We start from the raw sequence: 26525 nt of genomic DNA, 5'->3' as shown, positions 1-26525 counted from the left end.
AAGGCATATTTGAACGGGACATTATATTCGACCGATAAATTAATTCAAAACTACCGATAAAAAATGATAAATGACCGATAAACACGGTACCGATAAAAAATAATAAATGACCGATAGCGAAATTCCCGAGTACCGATAAAAATATTCCAAACTACCGATAAGTTTTTACCGATAAAAAGTGCTGAAATACCGATAGATTGTTCATTTTATCGATCATTTTTAATTTTTTATCAGTAATTTATTATTTTCTATCGATTATTCATTATTATTTATCGGTAGTTCATTATTTTCTATTGGTAGATTATTATTATTTATCGTTTATTTCTTATATTTTATCGGTATTTCGGTATTTTTAATCAGTAAATTATTATTTTCTATCGATGCTTCTATTTTTGATCTCTCGTATGTGTGTTATAATTTTGCTATTTTTCACTGAATTAATATAAACGTTGAAATAAAAAATTTAAAAAGGCAGATAAAAAAGGAGGTAAAAAATTCAAAAAGGCATTGCTGTTGGTCTTCGTTTAGGTTGTCAATTATGCGAAGAACATAAATATGCAAAAGGCTTCTGGGGAACCACGCTCTATGGCAGAAGAGTTAGCTGAGTTTAAAAAACTAAAATCGCAGACAAAATATTAAAAAGGGCAGATAGTACTTTTACAAAAAGGCAGTTAAAAAAAATAAAAAGGCAGAAGAGGTATTTGACTACAAAGGGTGACAGTCCTGCCCACATCATCAGAAATTTAGCTTAGGGAATCTGTTAAGATTTACTCAAGTTAACGTTTGTTACCTGGAAGCAATAAGAGCATCTTTTCGGAACTAATCTAAGATTATTAGGCAGCATACTACAGACTATTTTCAAACTTAATTATCCTCGAACTTTATTCGTGGTGTAAAAGCCATAGTCCAGCTGATATCCTTTCGAAGAATGATGGAAGAGATTGATCGCAAGGGATTGGAATTTGAGGATTTGAGCAATAGAATCGAGCAACATAATCGTGAAGTTTGGAATTTGAACTGAGGAAGTAAATCTATAATTATGACTGAATGAAAAATAGCAAAATTATAACACACATACGAGAGATCAAAAATAGAAAGCATCGATAGAAAATAATAATTTACCGATTAAAATACCGAAATACCGATAGAATATAATAAATTACCGATAAATAATAATAAACTACCGATAGAAAATAATGAACTACCGATAAATAATAATGAATGATCGATAGAAAATAATAAATTACCGATAAAAAATTAAAAATGATCGACAAAATGAACAATCTATCGGTATTTCAGCACTTTTTATCGGTAAAAACTTATCGGTAGTTTGGAATATTTTTATCGGTACTCGGGAATTTCGCTATTGGTACTTTATTATTTTTTATCGGTAGTTTTGAATTAATTTATCGGTCGTTTATTAGTATCCTATTTGAACACTAAACACTTTTTACTCGATGCAAAAACAAAGTTTTTTTTTGTTTTGTCGCGACAAAAACACAGAAAATATTTCGATACAACTGTGACACTCCGCCATTATAAGTACTAGAATGAATGTTTGCTGTGTTCACTTCGGCGGTGAATTATCTTCATTCAAAAAAGTGTTTAGTGTTCAAATATGCCTTGGCGACCTAAAGAGACTATGCTCGAATATAATGGAAAGCATAAGAGGTGAGATTCTTTAAATTTTTTTGGTGAATTTTAGTGATAAAATTTGTCATACATTTTCGGGAAACTGTCCTGTCATTTCCCTATGACGGACCTGAACGAGAAAGAAATTGTATATTTCGTATACCTAGGACTAAAAGTCTTTCTCACCTAAAATGGCCGAATGCCAAAACACGCTCTTTATCTTATTTTCTTCAAAATGGACAAAAATGCGGATTTTCGCAAAACGCAAACACGAACAACGTTGTGCTCACATCGGGGAGAAATAGGAAATTCCAACTTGAGCGAATTGCGGCACTCGCTTCGCTCTTGCTGAAATTTCCTATTTTTAGACCCGTACGAAGTACTGGGGTCTTATGCGTTTACGCATACGTCCGTAACACGTCGAATTGGACTCCCTGAGTAAGGGGAAACCTATTGTGGTTGTCTAGAGATGCCAAATCAGTGAAAAAAAAGTCCGTCTGTCCGTCTGCACGATAACTAGAGTAAAACGCATCCGATTTTGAAAATTCTTTTTTTTCCCGTTTGCTAATGTCTGGTAATGTTTGGTTTTTCGAAGATATCTCCGGACATTCAAACGTTAAACTTGTAAGTGATACGTCAGATAAAAGGTAATTACAATACCGATCGACAAAAAAAAAGTTTATGGAAATCGGATGACCGACTCGTGAGTTAGACCCCTTGGTGTGAAACAGGCACAGGGCGGCAAGCAGTTTTTGCTTGTAGGTCGGCCACATTTCAACATATTTCGTCTGTTTTAGCTTTATTAGATAGGTATTGACCGTACCAATCAGGAAAAAAAAAGTTTTTGAAATGATGTTCTCCGGAGCGTGAGCTAGGTCTCTTGGAGTGAGCTCTTATCTGGCTACTCGGCCGTACAGTGAACGTGGAGTATTTTGTCAATATCTCGAGTAAATTTTGACCGAATTTCATGAATTTTTTGTTTGTTTGAAATGTATTAACGAATGTAAAGCGTCGGTAAAATTTCCGGTCTCCTAACAAAATGGCTGCCGGCGGCCATATTGGATTTTATTAAAAGTGATATAAAGTGGAAAAAATGATGCTTAGAGAGTTTCTGTTAACATGGAAATAATGTGTTAAGTGTGAGGGGTTTCAGGCATTCCATATATGGACATCTATATATACCTATATACAGCTATATTGAGCTATATACAGGCATATAGAGCTATATAATAGCATATTCATCTGTGAAATGTTTATTTACAGTGAAATATAGGTAAATATAGCGGTATATAGCTGTTTAAATAGGAATTTATGAAAGTTGACTTCGTACGGGGCTGTCTATATTGCCTCCGGCAATTTATTTGTATATGCTAACAAGGCAAAGAGTGTATAATGTAAGTGATTTTAAAGGGCGAATAGCTTTTCAGTAGAGAATGAAGTAAAAGAAATGAAGAGTTTCACAGTAAAGGCTTTTGATACGAATAGGTGTTTCGTACGGGTCGGCGTTAGCTATGTTTTCCTCTTGGTTAACAATTAACTATTACTCATAACTTCGGTTGGAAATGTTTGCGGTAACAGATGGAATTTCCTTGCCAAGGAAAGACGTTATAAAAATTCATTTTTACTGTTTCAGAAGTGAGTTGGTTGTCACTACCAATTATGACAAAATATTCCTTTAAACATATAAAGGATATGCACAGCACGGTGCATAAACATAGGAATGATATGGTAGTAGTCGCGAGTACGATTAAAAAAGAAAACGAATTTTCCACTATAACACCAATCCAAAATTGTTGTCGTAAAGCTAACAAAATATTTCATTTTTCTTATTGTATTATACATACAATGTACAACAGTGATAGTCTTACCATGAACTTTATTCCATTGTTTTCTGACTATACGAAATTATTCTTCGGAAGGGCTTCTTCTTGTAAACAATATGGTAAAAAGAAAAGTGAAATACACGACAGGCTCGTGTTTAACATGTTATGCCATGACATGTATATTTTATTTGCCTTGATGTTGGGAATGGCCCCAACACAATGTGTGTATAGACCGAAATCTATTCAACCACTTTAGATACAACAATGGGAACGAATATAAAAATGCGAAAGTATCCCACTACAAAAAAGGATGCTGGCAACATATGTTTCAACAGAAAATGTCTTAAATTTCTAATAAAACTCATAAATAAGCTTCTCGGGATGATATTATTTTCTCGGATGTATTTTGCCAAATATGTGGCTGCTTTTTGTGCTTAGTCTTATCATTCAACGAAATTTGGAATTTTTAAGTTGAAGTTAAACTTGACGAAAATTAGCGGGTAGGCATTTATTAGCTACGTTCAGGTTCTAATGTTGAAACAGACAATTGTCAACGAAAATCTAACTACGGGATATGAGAGGTCAAAGTGGTGGAACAAAATTTTTTCTCGGTAAAAAGTAACATTTTTAGATCGGGTAGGCTTTGTTCGAAAGCCTGATTCATTGCAGACATTATGGACGATATTTTCTCTGAGACTGGAAAAACCGGTAACTTCGACCCCAATTTCCCTGGTCAAATTGAAACATATTTTAATAACATTGGGAGCTTTAGAAAGCTACATACTCGCGCTGTTATGTCAACCCGTCCGGAAAGAAACTGTTTGGAGAAACCATAGATATAGATCATTTTCATGTCCTTGCAAACGTCAGACACGATCCTAGCTGTCAGACATGTTGAAAGATATCGAATGAATTGAACGAACGATTTTCATGTAAAAACCAGTAAATTGAACGCAGTCAACGTCAATTAATTGAGGTTAAGGACTACTGGACGAAACATTTAGTGGGGTTACGTTGACAAGTACCGTATAATGAAAATGATCTATTGAAAATACAATTTTCTTAAATCTCACTCTAAATATCAAAAATCTTAGAACTCGCTGATTTCAACGTATTTTACCTTGTTGCTCTCATAAAACCCAATACATGAAAAATAATTTGTCATCTCGTATCACGATGAGTAAAAGTACCTCGGGCTGAATCCCTTGGATAATTTTACTCATCTGGATACGAGACAGCAAACTACTTCCCTTGTATAATAACCTTATGGACTCTGAGCAATCCGACCTAGTACCTTGTAGCATTTTAGAGATGAGCCTGGGTCAGTTTCCCAAATTTTATCATTCCTGAGTACTCTTTGTCACTCCACAATCTATAGCTCGAGGATTTCAATCACTTCCATTTTGGTTTTTCAATTATTTACTGAATTTTAAGCGTTCTTGAGGTAACTAAGGGGTTGCTCACTTTGATTAAACAAAATTGCAAACAGAACTATCTTCTTCTTAATCAGCACCTTGATATTCCTTGATGGATGTAGGTCACTCCTTTTGTCTTCCATTCTAAACGATCGATTGCCATTTGCTGCCAGTTTGTCCCCACCAGAAAAGATCTGTGACAAATAGTTGAGTCCGTTGGGATCAAGAGTAGGTCTGTCAAAGTGACGTTTTAAACGTCAAACATTAGAAACTATGTAAAACGGTCGGTAATTTCGTTAATTCTTCTTTATTTTTTTAAAAATCCAGTAAATGAAAAACAATTTAAGAAAAGTCTACGAAATTACTGACTTCTTAAAAGATTTCTTATGTTTGACGTTCAAAACGTCACTTTGACAGATGGAATAGACCCACTTTTGATCCCAACGGACTCAGTTATTCTTCATTGATTTGTTACCATTTGTAACTGACCTATCATTTTTGACCTGGATCCGAGCCTGGATCAGCGCCCGTTAATCAATGGTTAATGAGAAGAATCAGAATCAACCCCTCGAAACATTGCCGATTCACGTCAGTTACGATTAGACAGCACGTGAGTGCATTATTCAACAAATCAATTGGCACAAAGATTTTGAAAATCGTCGATGGTTTGTGTTCAAATTGTTCAAAAGTCTTCGCAAATTTACCCTTGAAGTTACAGTTACTCAATTATATTATGACTATCGGATTGTAGGATTCATTACTTTTACATCCTACATACTTCCCACATTCAATTGAACTAACGAATTCAGTTTAATTTTGTCGATTGGCACCATTGACATACAAGTGGTTAGTTCTCGTTGTTTGTTTGTGGTGGCACCACATACATTGCGTGTCCAAGCAGTTAAAGAAGCACTAGGTAGCGTCAATGAAAATTCTGAAAGGACAGTTTAGACCACATCTGAGTTGATCGCAAAGGCAGTAAGCAATTTAGAAGGTTTTTTTTGTGTACTATATGTATTTTACATGCTACATGCGTCGAAAACGGTACTTTTCATGTTTCAAGCACTAGTTACGACGCCCAAAGCATGTAATATATATTATGCACCTGTTGCCAAGATTGGTATTTTGACGTGTAGGACATTATTGCCATAGCCGAAGGCGTGGGCCATAATGCCTACTCGTCAAAATGACAGTCTGGCAATAGGTGCATATCATATTTTATCTGTCGAGAACAGATATATCGAGATAAACAAAAACTCCCTCGAGATTATCGTTCTAGACAGATAAAATACTAATGCTTTTCTGATCTTTCAAGCGTGAGAAGGAAATTCGTGTGAAATTGGAAAAATGTAAAACGCTAAAGAAATACATGTAGAATGAATGGAACGAATTGGATGAAGAAAACCAACATAAGCGGTAAAGACGCATGTTGATTGTTGAGTTCAAATTGGACAAAATAGCAAAATATTAATCATAAGAGATTGTGAAACAAAATGGCAATCGGCTGTACCTCTACCATTTTTGAGATCAGCCTTCTTGGTACATGACATATGCAAGATTCTTTTCATAATATTTTCATTGTTCATTTGTCAACAAACTGCAAAGTGACATTTTAGTGTATTTTTTGGCTTTTCGTGATATTGTAAAAACTTCAGGTGATTTCATTAACTTTGGGAACACGGGTTCTCCAATTGAAATGAGTGATACGTCGTTGGATTCGTGTTTCAATTCTACAGAAGACGCATCTTTAATTTTGGCGATTAATTGTGTTTATTTTCAGTGCAAGGCGTTCAAAAGTGAAGGCTTGTCGGAGGGTCCCGTAAAGCGTTTTTCGCCAATAACTCAAGAAATAATTTTTGTAAATCATTGTTATGCTGTACTAATGTCGGTCATGGGAAGACGTACCGCAGGTGGAGTGTATGCACTGGTTGGTGCAAGTATATCCACAAGAACCCGCAAGTCTTGGGAAAAAAGTTGCTGAAAAATTTATGATTTTTTCTTTCTTTCTAGGGGCTCTACTGCTGGAAATATCAAAGTGTATTTCTATTGATAAAGTAAAAGAATAGTGGACGAAAAATGACTGCCTTTCCAGACGCTGTTCCAGCAGAAGAGCCCCTAACTTTTTTCCCAAGACTTGCAGGTTCTTGTGGATATACTTGCACCAACCAGTGCATACACTCCACCTGCGGTACGTCTTCCCATGACCGACATTAGTACAGCATAACAATGATTTACAATAATTATTTCTTGAGTTATTGGCGAAAAACGCTTAACGGGACCCTCCGACAAGCCTTCACTTTTGAACGCCTTGCACTGAAAATAAACACAATTAATCGCCAAAATTAAAGATGCGTCTTCTGTAGAATTGAAACACGAATCCAACGACGTATCACTCATTTCAATTGGAGAACCCGTGTTCCCAAAGTTAATGAAATCACCTGAAGTTTTTACAATATCACGAAAAGCCAAAAAATACACTAAAATGTCACTTTGCAGTTTGTTGACAAATGAACAATGAAAATATTATGAAAAGAATCTTGCATATGTCATGTACCAAGAAGGCTGATCTCAAAAATGGTAGAGGTACAGCCGATTGCCATTTTGTTTCACAATCTCTTATGATTAATATTTTGCTATTTTGTCCAATTTGAACTCAACAATCAACATGCGTCTTTACCGCTTATGTTGGTTTTCTTCATCCAATTCGTTCCATTCATTCTACATGTATTTCTTTAGCGTTTTACATTTTTCCAATTTCACACGAATTTCCTTCTCACGCTTGAAAGATCAGAAAAGCATTAGTATTTTACATGACTTGGGATATATAGATAAAATGTAGAATTTTCGTGTGAATTTTGTTGATCCGAGGCGCAGCCGAGGTCAATAAACACACGAAAACGAGACTTTTCATCTTTTTTCCCGAGGTATGTAATGGATTTTACATGCTTTGGGCGTCGTAACTAGTGCTTGAAACATGAAAAGTACCGTTTTCGACGCATGTAGCATGTAAAATACATATAGTACACAAAAAAAACCTTCTAAATTGCTTACTGCCTTTGCGATCAAGTCAGATGTGATCTAAACTGTCCTTTCAGAATTTTGATTAACGCTACCTGGTACTTCTTTAACTGCTTGGACACGCGAAGTATATAGTGCCACCACAAGCAGATAATGAGAACTAACTACTTGTATGTCAATGGTGCCAATCGACAAAATCAAAATTGAAATTGAATTCGTTGGTTCAATTGAATGTGGGAAGTGTGTAGGATCTAAAAGTAATGAATCCCACAACCGTAGTCATAATATAATTGGCCACCTGTACACTCCTCCTAAGCTGAATATTTAATTCAACATTTAAACATCACTGCATGTATATGCGACTGTAAGTACACTGAGAAATGAAAATCGCATAATTGAACATTTCTCGTAATTAAACCACATGCTAGCTGCCTTTTACCTTTATCACCACAACTTTAAATCGTAAAATAAAGTGAAACTATAAACGGTGTCGTCTTAATGAGCATTTGCATTTTTAAACCTACTCTTGCTTTGTGACTTTACCCTGCGAAACCGGTAAAAAGAGAGGTGAAAGAATTTAATCCTTTTGTAAACGAAATTTCATTTTCTTTTGTTTTATGCAAAATCCACCAAACCGGATGAAAATTGTGCTAATTCAATTGTAAAATATTCATGAATATTCATTTCACCATTGATCATTCCGTTGTTGGTTTATGAAATCCGCGGTAAAAGAAAATGCGCTGCCATTACGAACGAGAAGCTGATAATTGCAAAAGTTTTACGGATCTCTGAGAGTGACATTACCTCTAATATAAACGTTTTATTGGAGACAGTAAATATGATGCGGAGCGTGCACACGGTGTGAAACATGTTAGGTTGATGAATATGAATTTTGAAAAGATGATAAGATTATCGAAACCGACCGGAGACACAATCCGAAATAGACCGTGAAAAAAACCTTTGTCTGCCTAAATTTAGACGTAAACGAGCCATCAGAACAGTCGGAGCGTTTGCTGCGACTGAGCCCCGTACGAATCTGTATATCTATTGCGTACTTGATCCTACTGTGCTTGTCACCCTACTTTGACTACTCACGGTCCACTGACCCGATTTGAATAAACTTTTCTTTCCTGGATTGGTATGGACAATACCTATCTTTTTCCGTTTCATTTAAATTTCCATCGTTTATTTTGCCGTACATATCCCCAAAAGACCTTAAAACAGTTATGCAGCCCTAGCTCACAAAGAGCCTACCCGAATATGTCCATCTTCGAACTTAGCTTCACTATTTCGACTTCCTTTTAGGGATTCTTTTTTTTTAAATCGGATACGATTTACTCAAGATATCGACGTGACAGGCAGAATTTTTATTGCAGATTCGTCGTCTATGAACATACACTGAGCGAAATTTCCTACGTGCTATGCGTATATCATTCGTGCCCCCTGTTAAAAAGTGTGGTAAGGTAGTTATGCAGCCGGCTCGAATATAAATACGTGCGAGACGTATTTCGCTTTGACAGCGATTTAAATTTTATTGAATTCACCTACGATTTACACCATACACACCATATTAACAGTTTACAGTTGTTATTAAGGGAATTCACGAAGCTGAAATAAGCAGAAATATACGCTGTATATTCCGTATATCTTGTATATCTCGTATATTTCTGTATATTTCTGTATATCTCGCTTATTTTGACAACTGTCAACAGAAAAATAATTCAATTTCAACTCGATGGATTTTGCTCAAACAAACTGCCATTGCTTAGCGCGCGATCTCAGGAACCTGGAAACGTAATTAGTTTTTCAATCGGTTTAATATTTACCGAGCGATTAGACTTTGAAATCATGATGTGATCAGTATCAAAAAAAAAGTTTTCCAAAGTCTTATCGCTCGGTAAATATTAGACCGATTGAAAAACTAATTACGTTTCCAGGTTCCTGAGATCGCGCGCTACGCAATGGCAGTTTGTTTGATCAAAATCCGTCGAGTTGAAATTGAATTATTTTTCTGTTGACAGTTGTCAAAATAAGCGAGATATACAGAAATATACAGAAATATACGAGATATACAAGATATACGGAATATACAGCGTATATTTCTGCTTATTTCAGCTTATTTCAGCTTCGTGAATTCCCTTATTATACATTTTAGAAGTAACAAATATTTAAAATTAAAAATTGACTTCTTCTGGAGTTGAACCGGGGACTTCTGGATCATGAGCCAACGATCTTTCTAATGTTGCAGTACAGTAGTGTTGGTTGACATTTCTTATTGTTGAAGGGTACTTTGAAAGCCATAAACGTGTGTGGCGTTTAAGTTACGTAGAGCACGATATAATGCAGCGCACTTAAACAATGATATGACGTTTTTTTACCATAATTTATTTTAAGTTCATAAAAAATGAGGAATTATAGTTGCGCCTTGATGGCAGGATAGTTATGGACCTGGAACAAATATAGATAATTTTAACTTAAACATCTTTCTGATATGATTACTTCATAAAAATTGAAAGGATTTTGTCGAGAATTTTTCTAATTTACAAAAATAATTTTTTTTTAGTTTATCTTCTTCGTGTTAAGGCCCGTCATTGGGAAATGACAGGACAGTTTCCCGAAAATGTATGGAAAATTTTATCACAAAAATTCACCGAAAAAATTAAAAGAAACTCACCCATGATTCTTTCCATTGTATTCGGTCATGGTCTCTTTAGGTCGCCAAGGCATATTTAAACACTAAACACTTTTTACTCGATGAAAAAACAAAGTTTTTTTTTTGTTTTGTCGCGACAAAAACACAGAAAATATTTCGACACAATTGTGACACTCCGCTATTATAAGTACTAGAATGAATGTTTGCTGTGTTCACTTCGGCGGTAAAATATTTTCATTCAAAAAAGTGTCCGACCCTTCAACGATGGTAGACATTTATTAAAATTCTAACCTCTCCCACTTCTTTAGTAAGCTAACAAGACTTCGCTGAGTCTAATTATGCCAACTCTTTGAATAAAAATATCGGCTGAGGTCGAATAATTGTCCGCTGAGCTTTAACAAACCTCCGCTGAGCCCTAAAAATTCTCTAATGAGCTCTAATAATTCTCCGCTAGGCTTCAGTAAGAGTCCGTCAGACCTTAGCACGTAGTAGTAAGGCAATGAAGCAAAGCGAACACTCAATAAGCATCAGCGGATACCTAATAATTGTTGCTATGATTTAATAAGACTCCACTTAGCTTTGGCAGATCTCCGCTGAGTGTCCGATTAGCTCCATTAAGCCTTCCTGAAACTTCCTTAGGCCTAACGGACACTTCCTGAAGCCTAGCGTAGAATTATTAGAGCTCAGCGGACAATTATCCGACCTCATCCGATATTTTTGTTCAAAGAGGTGGCATAATTAGACTTCGCGAAGTCTTCTTAGCTTACTAAAGAGAAACGAACATTTATTTACGCTCAGTGCAGTCTTACGAGAGGCTAAATTTTTAATAAATGCTCTCCCATCGTTGAAAGAATGTCCGCTGAGCTCTCGTAAAGCTTTAAAAAATGGTCGATGAGCATTATTAACTGTATACGCTACCATTTGTCAACCGTTTGATGATTGTTTTTAAATGTCCGACACTTTTTTGAATGAAAATATTTTACCGCCGAAGTGAACACAGCAAACATTAATTCTAGTACTCATAGTAGCGGAGTGTCACAGTTGTGTCGAAATAATTTCTGTGTTTTTGTCGCGACAAAACATAAAAAAAACTTTTTGTTTTTGCATCGAGTAAACAGTGTTTTAGTGTTCAAATATGCCTTGGCGACCTAAAGAGACTATGCCCGAATACAATGGAAAGTATCAGAAACTGTCCTGTCATTTCCCAATGACGGGCCTTAAGAAATTTAAATATGGGTCCAATTCAATATTCAAGACCAACATCCACTGTATACGTTTGACATACGTGATGAGCGTTTAACTTCTGTCACACTCGTAAGTTATTCCCATTCCACGTACATGACCACAATACGTAACACATGAATATTTAAATGTGACAATCGAAATACGTAACTACGTTTTCAATGTGGATCACGTATAAGAAACAGTGCCCATTTATCATATACGTCAGTGAAGTATATTACCCCTCTCCGAGAAATTTTACACATACCCGGAGTATTGTCTGAATTTTCTTTTTCTGTGTGTAGGCAAACACTTTGCCCTTCCGTCTTCTTCGAATTCCATCAATTGTCCAAATGATCGTAATTACACGGTATCGTAATCCTATAAGCCCCTTTGTACTTCGTACGGGGCTAAATTGTTATGTCGCGCAACAACCTTGTGTTGAAGCGAATATATTCAACCCCCAAAAAAAGTTGATAGAAACTTTTCCAACACTTCACACGATAAGTACCGATATTTTTAACAGATTCGATTCCATATCTTCATCCATAAACACCAGATAGGTATGTACTGTATGGTAAAAAGAATAACATCGACCGTAAATTTTTGGGAAAAGTTATGATTGAAAAATAATTTTCACTTGGATAAAAAATGTGCCATCTGGAATCCAACAAAAAAAAAAATTGCCAACAAAATCGTAAAGAACCATATGCGTTGGTGTATATAAGGTTGCGGTAATAAATTCATAATACGAATATTTTATGACAACATTTGAACAAATGTACCGAATGGACATTAAATTTATTTATTTATTACCACACTGGCCGGGTCATTTTTAACTTTAACTTTAAAATTATATGATGCGATTAAATTTGCAGCCTGTATAACCATGCTACGGTTGCCAATTTCTTTTTTTTTTATAAAAAAATAATTATTGTTTGTACGTGAAACAAGTGGAATCTAGAATTTAGTGGATGCAGTTACGATCATTACTATATAATTAATGTACTGGGTACATATGCCTCAGGGCCTTTTTAGGGAATTAGATTCCCAAAAACTCCTTAAAATGTAATAGCTCTGAAACATAAAAAACCACTAAAAAGACCATAAAATCAAAGGATTGTTATGTTAGAGAAACAGATAAAGCCACAGCTGTCCATAAAATGGCGGATTTCATACATCAATTCACCTACTTTGACGATTCTCGTCGCCGTGACCAAGGTAAATATAGTGAGGAGGTAATGCCATTCAGACTCGCGGCCTAGCACATAAGTTCGATGCCAGTGGCATCTTTTTTTAAAATGGTTGACTACGATTTACTTGTATTTCACAAAAATATTTTCGCTATCTCACAACAGATGGCCCGACTTTCTATTCCATTTTTTGCTTTCAACGAAGGGATGAGATGGCGTTTGTATCGAACTTTCGTGCCACCGCACATCTGATTCGGTTATATATGGCATTACCTCCTCACTATATTTAAATTGGCCGTGACGATGTGGTGACTTTTTTATATGTAAAATATTCAGAAGTTGTGTGTTCCCGCGTATCTAATAAAATCGCGATCTAAGTGACCTCCCCAAAGCTTCATGCAGAACCTTCAATATACAAACTTAGCAGGCGCAACAACATTGGCCGCAAGAAAATGTGATGATGGCAACATTACAATAGTTATTTTCATCGTAAGGTGTTGAATCTTCAACACCACTAGCTACCTGCTAGCTTTTACTTTGTGGCCTTTGGGGTTTACGGTTGAGAAGATACACTTATTTTGGGCGTCTGGCCCGTTTCGCTGTCATATTTATTCTGACTTTTTTACCAAAGCTACGTCGATTTGATCTCATAGAAACGCATTCTATGATCGACACAATGGGAGTTACAACATAAGGAGAGAAACCACGAAATTACAGTGTGAATTCGTATGCCGAGAGAATTATTTTGCATAAGTATTGAGTGTGTTCTCTCCATATGATGAACACTATTTTATACGCTCTATGATACGAAAAACAGAAAAAACAAAAAGAGCAAAAGAAAGTGAGAGAGTTAGCTCCGCCTTCGTATACATCAATTCAAAACAGGTCGCATGCGAGTAAAACATCATCTATATCCCTAGACCTGTTAACAAGGTCTGCTCATAGAGAACTAAAAAACTATGGTTTCCGATAACTTTCGGCGCGTGATTTCGTCTGTTTTCGTATCATGAAGCGTGTAAAAATGAATTCACCTCAAAGTCGAAATCTGTGATTCCTTTCATCAGTTGAGTGTTTGCATTACCTTCAGCATTTATATACTTTGGAATTATTGTGCATATATCTAACCTTCATTTAGGCGAGAAATCAGTTAATCACCTGAATTTCTTCCGAGATACTATATGGATCGGATGTGGATGCTTCGAGGCGTGGTTTAGAAGTTACAAATAAACAAAATCTCACTAAGTCATGTCCATAGAACTTGCAAAGAAGATGTAAAAACCAGAACCTTCTTCTTTAACATCCAAAGTGAGCGTAAATAAATCGATTCATTGTTCCATTCTATTCGGATGCACCTGCGGAAACCCATCTTATTTCTGTATGGAAATGTTTCGTTTTTTTTTCTCGATTTATTTAAACTAATCAAAATGCAAAACTTTCAATTGCAATCCATTGGCATTCAGAGTGCCATTATAAAAGCGAAAAAGTTTTTATTTAACCATTAAAAGCACGAAGTTTTTGTAAAGTAGGTAAAATTGAGGAAAAATTCAAAGATTACTTTCTCGCACACTCAATGCGATATGCAGAAAAGTTTCTACATTTGAATTGAAAATAATATTCAAACTTTTAAGCACACAACAAGCAAGATATTTTATAGTTAGTGTGGTGTCATTTGAAATTGTTGTATTATGTCAATTACATTAAATTGAAATGGGATTATTCAGAGATCCCACATCTCTAGCATACTACATTCTGATATAATTTAAAAAGAAAATGCGCTAGGTTTCTATTTTTGACCGGTGAAACCACTCGTGGATTTCCGAACAAACACATTATGCTCGAAATGCGTTGAACTTGACGAAAATTCACGCCGTAAGTGTAATGTGAATTTCAAGTGAACGAGCTCGTGAACGAGTCGATGAAAAAGTGAACCGACAAATACATTTCCTGCGGTATGAAAATGACACTGGAGCTCGTTCAGAAACTCTTCGTTAAGTTTCACTTTTGACACTTCTTTCATATAAAATATGTCAAAATCTTCACTTTGGGTAACGAATTTTTAGTTTCTGAACGAGTTCCTGCGTTAGAAACATTTTGAATTTCGACCGCACTTATGGCGTGAATTGTGTATTTTTGTCAATATTGATTTTACTTATAAAAATATCAAGCGCTCCACAAGTTGACAGCTCGCGAGGTGCTACATACGTAATAATTTTTATCTACCTAGGTGAAATAATAGCAGTGAAAAAGTGCCATTATTTCGCCATTGGTAGATAAAATAGCGTATTCACCTCTGTCCAAATGTTTATTTAGATACTTGGGGTTATAACATTCGCCTTCGGCTCATGCAATAACTCCCCATCAAGTGTCTAAATAAACATGTGGGCAGAGGTGAATAATCTAACTATAATATTGTTTGAATCCACACGAGCTTTTCAACTCGTTCTCAAGGTTATTAATATTGCCATAAATAAATACCATTTCCGAAATTAATTGTTTATTAATTCATGTTATTTTGACGAAATCCGAACTCATCGAATTATATTTCTGTTGATTTTTCATTTACTACTTCAATTCATATGATCTATTGAATTTCAGTAGCATAAAATTCTCATAATACCCCGGTGATTGTTCGATTCTTTTTTATTAAAAATAAATTTTAATCCTCCAAAGTAGGAAATTAAAAAAGACAAGAAAAGGCTTGTTCATTGCTATGTTAATACCAAATCTTTCTGTGAAACATAATTATTCTCTCATAATAAACTCATTATTATAAAAATAATAAAAAAAATCGTTTTCAATCAGATCTTTTGTTCACTGAGTCGGCTTATAATATCCTTAAGCTTTAATTAATGTTGTCGAACAAAAAAAAAGGGAAAGAAATGCAATTTTTATGGGAAAAGGGTTCGCCATATCGTCTTAACATAAAGCATGATTGCTTAAAGAGCTACATAGCCGAGTGTAAATATTTTCTTTGTAATGAAAAAATGTGGAAATTTATAATTTAAATGGGATTTCGAATCAAAAAATGATTAAAAAAAAGTTAATAAGTTGATTGAATAATGGACAAATGTTTCCAACTCGAGGTTTGTAGGGTTATGTTGAGAGTTATGTACATAGGTATGTTGAAATCTACTTTTAGCCCGCTCTTCCTCTCTCCTTTTAGCGAAGTAAGTAAAACTTTTCAGACCCAAAGTTTCAGAGGCCGTAGCACAACTTTTTGCTTAGAATAGTGTTTGGCATCGAAATTAGAAAATATCAATGTCAACCCAATTTGTGTCAAGTTTGCTTCAGCTGTTTTGCCACTCTGCAACAAGCACTCATAAGCAGTTTGATTGTGTGAGTGGACCAGATGGTAGAAGAGGTGAAGCTGACTTAGATAAAAATCTTGTTGACTTTAACTGTAGTTAAATTAAAATTCAATCTGATTTACCAGAGATAACGGTACTTTCAAATATTACAAATGATTAGTCGCCCTATTTAACGGCATTGATATTTAGCTGAAATTAGAGCCTACATTTGGGCGTTTCGTAATATATTTTCGCTGATACCTTCTTCCAGTGAATCTAAATTCTCGAACGTTGTAGATTGGCAACAATTCAAAGGTAAGGAGCAAATCTTAATATTGTTGTCCGTGCAATTAATAAACATTCGTATGGTCCACGTAGCAACTCACCATCGATAATTTCAAACAGGTATTAAGAGCAATGGACCTTTTGTAAATTTGAAGCCTACATTTAGTCGGAAAAATATTCATTTTGTCATGATTTCACTGAAACTGAACCTGTGCAATTACATAAATTTACACATTCTGCACACACCAATTTTTCTTTTAAGGGCTCGTCATAGGGAAATTAGAGGACAGTTTCCCGAAAATGTATGGAAGATTTTATCACAAAAATTCACCAAATTTTTTTAAAAGAAACTCACCTCTTAGGCTTTTCATTGTATTCGGCCATAGTCTCTTTAGGTCACTTTAGGTCATTTGAACACTAAACACTTTTTAGTCGATGCAAAAACAAAGAGTTTTTTGTTTTGTCGCGACAAAAACACAGAAAATATTTCGACACAACTGTGACACTCCGCTAGTATAAGTACTAGAATGAATGTTTGCTGTGTTCACTTCGGCGGTGAATTATCTTCATTCAAACAAGTGTATAGTGTTCAAATATGCCTTGGCGACCTAGAGAGACTGAGTGAGTTTCTTTGAATTTTTTCGGTGAATTTTTCTTATAAAATTTTCCATACATTTTCGGGAAAATGTCCTGTCATTTCCCTATGACGGGCCTTAAAGTAACACATTTTAGCGTACTTTAATGGTTTTACTTACAGGCTTTAACATTTCAAATGTCTCACTGTCATTTTTTTCAAAGAATGTCATCTTGAATTCGCAATGACACAATGAAATTCTCAGAAAAATTTGACAGTGAGACATTTCAAATGTCAAAGACTGCAATAAAAAAAAATTGATTCTGAGAAATCATCAAGAAACGAATATTTTTCCGCCTAAATGTAGACTACACATTTGAAAAGGGTCCATTGCTCTTAAGTCTAATAGCGTCAGTTATTGAAATGTCGAATACTTGTTGGGATTTTTTTCTCTTGCGATACAAAGCTGTCGTTTCAATTCGTCCAATAACTCATTCATTTCTACTTCCGATTTCGAAAATGGAAATTCTTAATTTGAATAAAATAAACTTTCAACTTTTCTAATAAGAATAACAAGCAAATAATTGACAAACTGAAAGTATTTTGCAAACTTTTCGAAACAATTTAAAGTTCGTCTTAAGCTTTTCGGCCCTATCGTGAACACACAAAGAATGTTGAACGGTAGAGGTACATACAGCATGAAATTGTTAAAATAATAAAATAATCCGGAAGGAATAATTGTGTCATTCAGCATGAAAAATATACATCGAAGCGAAGAAGGAGAAACGAGAAAAGAAAAATCTTCGCGTAATTTTATTTGATATGCTTGTCGACAAAATTAATTGATTTTCTTGTAACAAGCGAGAGATTTTTCAATTTTCTTTTCAAATTTATATTTCATAACCGCGTATCAAATATCCTCTGTGTCATATCCACCAGATTGTTGAAAAAATTACTGTCATATACATAATAATAACTTTTGAATTTCCCATAAAACATGAATAATTGGATAAAGATTCTCTCCTCTCCGTTAACAGTGTGTAGTGTATATAGATTGTACCGGTGGTGGTGGAAAGGGCTGTGATAGATTACTTGGAATAAAAGTTGCACACACTCACCAAAAAAAAGGAACATAAATGATACTTTCTATTAAAAATTGGAAGAAAGAGGATTTTAAAGCTCCGTTCTTGAAATTTAGACTTTTGATGTGACGATCCTTTTGAAAATTTATGTGAAATATTATGTGTTTAGCGCCATCAACGTAAACGATACGCGTTGTACAGAATTTTAATTCAATATTAAAACGTATCGTCGAATAAGTCTATACCTACACTATACCTACATATAGAACGAGGCACAATTTTTTTCACAATTTATTTTGAGCTTTTCTTTTGGCATATACATGAAAAATCTACACATCAAAAAGAAGACGACATACCGCTGAGTATGAGCGATGTTATAGCTTCGAAGCCATATATGCCAAATTAGACTGACAAACATTAGAAAACCAGAAGCAGAGATTGATATTTTCCATTCTTGACTTGATACCGGCATTCAAAGCCAGAAAAAGGTTTTTGTAATACATTTTCCTGGAACAAACTGAATAGCGCATTGCAGTCCAGCCTTCAGCTTTTTGTAGACTTGGGCGAAAAAAGCCGAGTGGAATTGCACTTTTTGCCCACAGGGAAAGAGATGCACCGCGTCCGGTATAATTTATTTTACAAGTAATTCGTCAGGGGTTATTCTACCTCCATGGTCGACTATTTGCCCCGAAAGAAAGTACAATTACCTTTAACCTGTTACATACGGCTGTCATCTGTTATCGGCAACAACAGCAATAATAAGCGACAAGCTCTCACTAATGAGGTCTTATATGGGACAAGTGGGTTGGCCTGTAGAGGCGTCACATTTCTATCATAGTACTTCATTCTCTGCGGCTTATTTTCATGTGAACCAACTTCACATTTGTCATTACAGAACAAATGTCACCATATGAAGTTGGTTCACATGAAAATAAGCGCAGTGACAGCAGTAATTTTATGACAGAATGTACTAGAATATGGGAAAACTCTATTACATTTCTTCTTAGTTTCTAAACATCATTCTCGTATAGCAAAAAGAATGTTCAAAACAAATGAAGTAAAAGATTTCTGAAATCAATCTATGAAAGTCTTCGATCAAATGAAGTACTAGATCAGATAAAAAAACTGTCAATATGATTGCCGTCTGTGACAGGTTAATTATTGAAACCAAAATACTGTCAACAAATGGAACATGTGTGTCCACAATAAATTAAATCAAAGAATTTTCCGTCTGAGCCACAATTCACGCCGTAAAAGTGCGGTCGAAATTCAAAATCTTTCTCACAAACGTCTTTCTAACGCAGCGTCATTTTCATACAAGGGAGCGCTGAAATGTATTTTTCGGTTCACGTTTTCATCGACTCGTTGAAATTCAAATTTTAGGCACACTTACGGCGTGGAGTTCATTTACAGTGTAAAATACAATCGCCTAGAATCTAGCTCCAACTCTGTTGCTCTAGATTATGAATCAAAGTTTGAATACTCTAGCGAACGGATCGAATAGTTTCACAATTAATTCACGAAGAGGAATTAATTGCTATTATGTACATCGCTTAAGCAAGCTATAGACATGAATTCAGCCGTAATCATATCCGCACAAGATTCTATCGAAAGATAAGTTTTTCCTTGACTTACTGTTACATGTAAAACACCAAACCCAAAGCTCTGAGAACTATATATCACAATCTACACAACAATTGTGTGTTGATTTACAAAACATCGTTGGTGTAAGTGAGCACCGTCGTATAATATTCTGTTCGAGCGACGGTAAATTTAATTGTTTACTCGCATAGTTACTTGTAACTTCATCCATTGATACGGTAACTACATCTCCGATTTATAATATTCTCGAAAATTAATTAACGCGAGATAAACGATTGTATAATGTATGAACAGAGACGAAATCTCAAGAGATGCAAGATAGTTGAAATTGAATATGAATCAATTTACGCCAATTAAAACTTTGGCTGGTCGATATTGATTTAAATGGAACTATTATTTTCAGTTATGTTTATATATCTGATCTGAATTCAGTTCAACGTATTTCATTTTGCATTTCGTTTTATTTATTTTTTCGTGCATACAATCTACAGTTCGAGCATAAATTGAATATAATTTCGTAAATGTTTTATTAGTCCCATGTTAGATATTAATTGCGCAAAGTTTTCACTTCATATTTCCAGCATATCTATGTTTGCTCTGTTGCAATCGCTCCCAATGGTCCTGTTGCCATTGTGGATACACACTCACAGCCAAGTCTCAAACGAAGTTGTACATTGAAAATATAGTACAGCGAACCAAAGAAACAACAAAAAAAATCGAGAAGACCGAAAACCAGCCACACAAAACTGCAATGTTGGTACGTAGTTCGTACCAAGCTTTTCGGAATATCAAATTCAAAATGAAATATTTAATTTAATATTTATGTTAATGGGCTAGTACACAAAGTGAAAGTTTAAAATAACTTTAAATTGTTGGTGGGGTGGCATGTGCCAGTACATTATTGTATACGATACCGTCTAAAAGCGAATCTCTTATTTATTTTATCGAGTGGATGGGATACCATTTTAAAAGGTCAGAATGTTCTCGTTTTGTTGTGTGTTAATTAATTTCTCATCAGAGGAAGTAATGAAATAAACCAGAGCTCTCAAGCTCAGATGTTATCTTGTGGCATCCATATTATTTGATCATTTCATTTACCATGCATTCAAAATGTATTTTCTGCTAAAATATATCTAATACTTTGAAGACGAAATGTTTGCCACAAAGTAAATTTAAATTTGAAAATGCATTTTCGAATACCCGAACCGAATTTTAGTATTTTATTACATAGGCCTAGAGCTCGTGTGCATATCGGTCCATCGTTCGAATCCTATGCCACATCACATTATTATACTGCCTACGTCTACGATGATTTTTTTTCTTGGTCCTAAAATTTTTCAGCGCTAGGATGGTTTGCATGTAGTAAGGCCTTGTCTGAGTACCAGGGCCTATTTTTAGAAATTTAATTCGTCAAATAAGAACAAACAAGAGGAATGGAACGAATAAAACGAATGGAACGAACAAAACGAATGGAACGAACAAAACGAATGAAATGAACAAAATGATCGGGACAAACAAAACGAATAGAACGAACAAAAGGAATGGAACGAAAAAAAGGAATGGAACCAAAAAAAGGAATGGAACGACCAAACCGAATGGAACGAACAAAACGAATGGAACCATGGAGCGAACAAAACGATCGGGACAAATAAAACGAATATAACGAACAAAAGGGATGAAACGAAAAAAGGAATGAAACGAGAAAAGTAATGGAACGAAAAAATGAATGGAACAAACAAAACGATAGGAACGAACAAACCGAATCGAACGAACAAAACGAAAGGAACGAACAAAACGAATGGAACGAACAAAACGATTGGAACGAACAAAACGAAGGAAACGAACAAAACCAATGAAACGAACAAAACGATTGGAACGAACAATTCGAATGGAACGAACAATACGAATGGAACGAACAAAACGAAGGAAACGAACAAAACGAAGGAAACGAACAAAAGGAATCGAACGAACAAAACGAAAGGAACGAACAAAACGAATGGAACGAACAAAACGATTGGAACGAACAAAACGATTGGAACGAACAAACCGAATCGAACGAACAAAACGAAAGGAACGAACAAAACGAATGGAACGAACAAAACGATTGGAACGAACAAAACGATTGGAACGAACAAACCGAATCGAACGAACAAAACGAAAGGAACGAACAAAAGGAATGGAACGAAAAAAAGGAAAGGAACCAAAAAAAGGAATGGAACGACCAAACCGAAATGAACGAACAAAACGAATGGAACCATGGAGCGAACAAAACGATCGGGACAAATAAAACGAATATAACGAACAAAAGGGATGAAACGAAAAAAGGAATGAAACGAGAAAAGTAATGGAACGAAAAAATGAATGGAACAAACAAAACGATAGGAACGAACAAACCGAATCGAACGAACAAAACGAAAGGAACGAACAAAACGAATGGAACGAACAATACGAATGGAACGAACAAAACGAAGGAAACGAACAAAACCAATGAAACGAACAAAACGATTGGAACGAACAATACGAATGGAACGAACAAAACGAAGGAAACGAACAAAACGAAGGAAACGAACAAAAGGAATCGAACGAACAAAACGAAAGGAACGAACAAAACGAATGGAACGAACAAAACGATTGGAACGAACAAAACGAAAGGAACTAACAAAACGAATGAAACGTACAAAACGATTGGAACGAACAAAACGAATGGAACGAACAATACGAATGGAACGAACAATACGAATGGAACGAACAAAACGATTGGAACGAACAATACGAATGGAACGAACAAAACGAATGGAACAAACAAAACGATTGGAACGAACAAAACGAATGGAACGAACAATACGAATGGAACGAACAAAACGAATGGAACAAACAAAACGATTGGAACGAACAAAACGAATGGAACGAACAAAACGAATGGAACGAACAAAAAGAATGGAACGAACAAAACGAATGGAACGAACAATACGAATGGAACGAACAAAACGAAGGAAACGAACAAAACGAATGGAACGAACAAAACGATTGGAACGAACAAAACGAATGGAACGAACAAAACGAATGGAACGAACAAAAAGAATGGAACGAACAAAACGAATGGAACGAACAATACGAATGGAACGAACAAAACGAAGGACACGAACAAAACGATTGGAACGAACAATACGAATGGAACGAACAATACGAATGGAACGAACAATACGAATGGAACGAACAAAACGAATGGAACAAACAAAACGATTGGAACGAACAAAACGAATGGAACGAACAATACGAATGGAACGAACAATACGAATGGAACGAACAATACGAATGGAACGAACAAAACGAATGGAACAAACAAAACGATTGGAACGAACAAAACGAATGGAACGAACAAAACGAATGGAACGAACAAAAAGAATGGAACGAACAATACGAATGGAACGAACAATACGAATGGAACGAACAATACGAATGGAACGAACAAAACGAATGGAACAAACAAAACGATTGGAACGAACAAAACGAATGGAACGAACAAAACGAATGGAACGAACAAAAAGAATGGAACGAACAAAACGAATGGAACGAACAATACGAATGGAACGAACAAAACGAAGGAAACGAACAAAACGAATGGAACGAACAAAACGATTGGAACGAACAATACGAATGGAACGAACAATACGAATGGAACGAACAATACGAATGGAACGAACAAAACGAATGGAACGAACAAAACGATTGGAACGAACAAAACGAATGGAACGAACAATACGAATGGAACGAACAATACGAATGGAACGAACAATACGAATGGAACGAACAAAACGAATGGAACGAACAAAACGAATGGAACGAACAAAAAGAATGGAACGAACAAAACGAATGGAACGAACAATACGAATGGAACGAACAAAACGAAGGAAACGAACAAAACGAATGGAACGAACAAAACGATTGGAACGAACAAAACGAATGGAACGAACAAAACGAATGGAACGAACAAAAAGAATGGAACGAACAAAACGAATGGAACGAACAAAAATAACGAACAATACGAATGGAACGAACAATACGAATGGAACGAACAATACGAATGGAACGAACAAAACGAATGGAACGAACAAAACGATTGGAACGAACAAAACGAATGGAACGAACAATACGAATGGAACGAACAATACGAATGGAACGAACAATACGAATGGAACGAACAAAACGAATGGAACGAACAAAACGAATGGAACGAACAAAAAGAATGGAACGAACAAAACGAATGGAACGAACAATACGAATGGAACGAACAAAACGAAGGAAACGAACAAAACGAATGGAACGAACAAAACGATTGGAACGAACAAAACGAATGGAACGAACAAAACGAATGGAACGAACAAAAAGAATGGAACGAACAAAACGAATGGAACGAACAAAACGAAGGAAACGAACAAAACGAATGGAACGAACAAAACGATTGGAACGAACAAAACGAATGGAACGAACAAAACGAATGGAACGAACAAAAAGAATGGAACGAACAAAACGAATGGAACGAACAATACGAATGGAACGAACAAAACGAAGGAAACGAACAAAAACGAATGGAACGAACAAAAACGATTGGAACGAACAAAACGAATGGAACGAACAAAACGAATGGAACGAACAAAAAGAATGGAACGAACAAAACGAATGGAACGAACAATACGAATGGAACGAACAAAACGAAGGACACGAACAAAACGATTGGAACGAACAAAACGAATCGAACGAACAAAACGAAAGGAACGAACAAAACGAATGAAACGTACAAAACGATTGGAACGAACAAAACGATTGGAACGAACAAAACGATTGGAACGAACAAAACGAATGAAACGTACAAAACGATTGGAACGAACAAAACGATTGGAACGAACAAAACGATTGGAACGAACAATACAAATGGAACGAACAAAACGAATGAAACGAACAATACGAATGAAACGAACAAAACGAATCGAACGAACAAAACGAATGGAACGAACAAAAAGAATGGAACGAACAAAACGAATGGAACGAACAAAACGATTGGAACGAACAATACAAATGGAACGAACAAAACGAATGAAACGAACAATACGAATGAAACGAACAAAACGAATGGAACGAACAAAACGAAGGAAACGAACAAAACGATTGGAACGAACAAAACGAATCGAACGGACAAAACGAAAGGAACGAACAAAACGAATGAAACGTACAAAACGATTGGAACGAACAAAACGAATGGAACGAACAAAACGATTGGAACGAACAATACAAATGGAACGAACAAAACGAATCGAACGAACAAAACGAATGGAACAAACAAAACGAATGGAACCATGGAACGAACAAGACGAATAGAACGAACAAGAACAAAACAAATGGAGCGAACAAAACGATCGGAACAAACAAAACGAATTAAAAATTAGAAACTTATCTTGGTACCCATTGATTATTATTGGATTACTTGACGTTGACCTTTCATGTGGGACTGACAAGTGCGTGGGTTCCCGATCTATTATACCTAAGAGAAGAACCTAAAATGACGGAAAATATTTTTGCCAGCGGCTGTTGTGTTGGTGCAATTCCAACTTTTCACTGTTTGCCGGAATTTTAATATACCGCTAGAAGCTGGCATGATGTGTGTGTAGGTTGTGTACCAGGTAAAAAGCTAACTTCATGGTTGCCATACAAAGATTAATTTGTTGGAATATTCTTCTTCCTACTCATAGCTTGACTCAATATTTTTGGTGTATTATTTATACTATACTTGTCGTATATAACTGTTGTTTCTGTCAACGGAAAATATTTCCTCGAAACATGCAAAATTTGAGGAAATTGGCTCCGCCGTATGTTTTGTAATGTTTATTTTCGTCTAAAACCAAAATTATAACAAAACTTTCATATTCTTATTTGCTTATGGAAAAATATTTATTCTTTTTTGTGTTTACAATTACATTTTCGTTTCTTTTACGAAAAAGTTTTTTTTTGAACAATTTCGTTTCTTTTGTTTCGTTAGACCGATTTATGCCAAGAACAATATGAAACAAAAATCCAGAGATGTGGCTCACAACCCTTCGCCCACCGTTTACTGAATTTTTTTTTAAACTTGAAAATGTGATAGTATTCATACTTTGCCTGTGACTCAAGTTCAAGAGCTAGAGCAGCAGTTATAGGTTTCTTCCATCATACGGTAAAAACGAGCTTTGACAGGCCGAAAACAATAGACCGTCATCCACAGAAGCAACTTAAACAGATTTGTTCGTTAAAACTTCAAAGTGAGGTTGTGTTGGCTTCTCTGTGGATGACAATTGATATTTTGAACGGCCTTGGAAGAAACCTATAACTCAATGTGGCAGGTATGTATAGCAAATTAAATTGTAGGTCTTCACACTGTGATTAGATACATTCCATTCACAGGAGAATAGTTATTTGCAACGTTTTTTGAACAAGCGAGAAAATTTTTAATTTCCAGTCACCGACTAATTGATTAGACAAATACCAAATTTACACAAAATGATTGAAAATTTAACAAATTTCATGTACCAATATATCACACGGTGTATATCCGTCAGTTTTCGTACTTTTTCAACTATAGATCAAGTCCAAGGTTATTCGAAATGTCAAAAATCATCCACAGAGAACCCTAACCTCAAAGTATGTGCAGTGAAAATGAGCAGGCACTTTGCTCATGTTTGAAAATAGAAACAAATGTTTTAATGGTT

The 26525-nt window shown here is 35.4% G+C and overlaps 1 long non-coding RNA gene across 2 annotated transcripts; it reads right to left on the bottom strand.

The window, feature by feature from the left end:
- Positions 1-3804: 3804 nt before the first annotated feature.
- On the bottom strand, positions 3805-26525 carry LOC119072815. 2 transcript variants are annotated; one of them, XR_005086928.1, is made up of 4 exons: positions 26394-26524; positions 25273-25278; positions 15676-15680; positions 10954-10965 (listed from the first exon to the last, which is right to left on the bottom strand). It is a non-coding gene; the product is annotated as an uncharacterized LOC119072815 (long non-coding RNA). The 2 variants fall into 2 exon arrangements; XR_005086929.1 differs by lacking the exons at positions 10954-10965; positions 15676-15680; positions 25273-25278 and adding exons at positions 3805-3815; positions 4511-4516 and having other exon boundaries at positions 26394-26525.

The sequence above is a fragment of the Bradysia coprophila genome (assembly GCF_014529535.1).
Source record: "Bradysia coprophila strain Holo2 chromosome IV unlocalized genomic scaffold, BU_Bcop_v1 contig_84, whole genome shotgun sequence".
Lineage (NCBI taxonomy): Eukaryota > Metazoa > Arthropoda > Insecta > Diptera > Sciaridae > Bradysia > Bradysia coprophila.
This window is presented reverse-complemented; position numbering and strand designations above follow the sequence as displayed.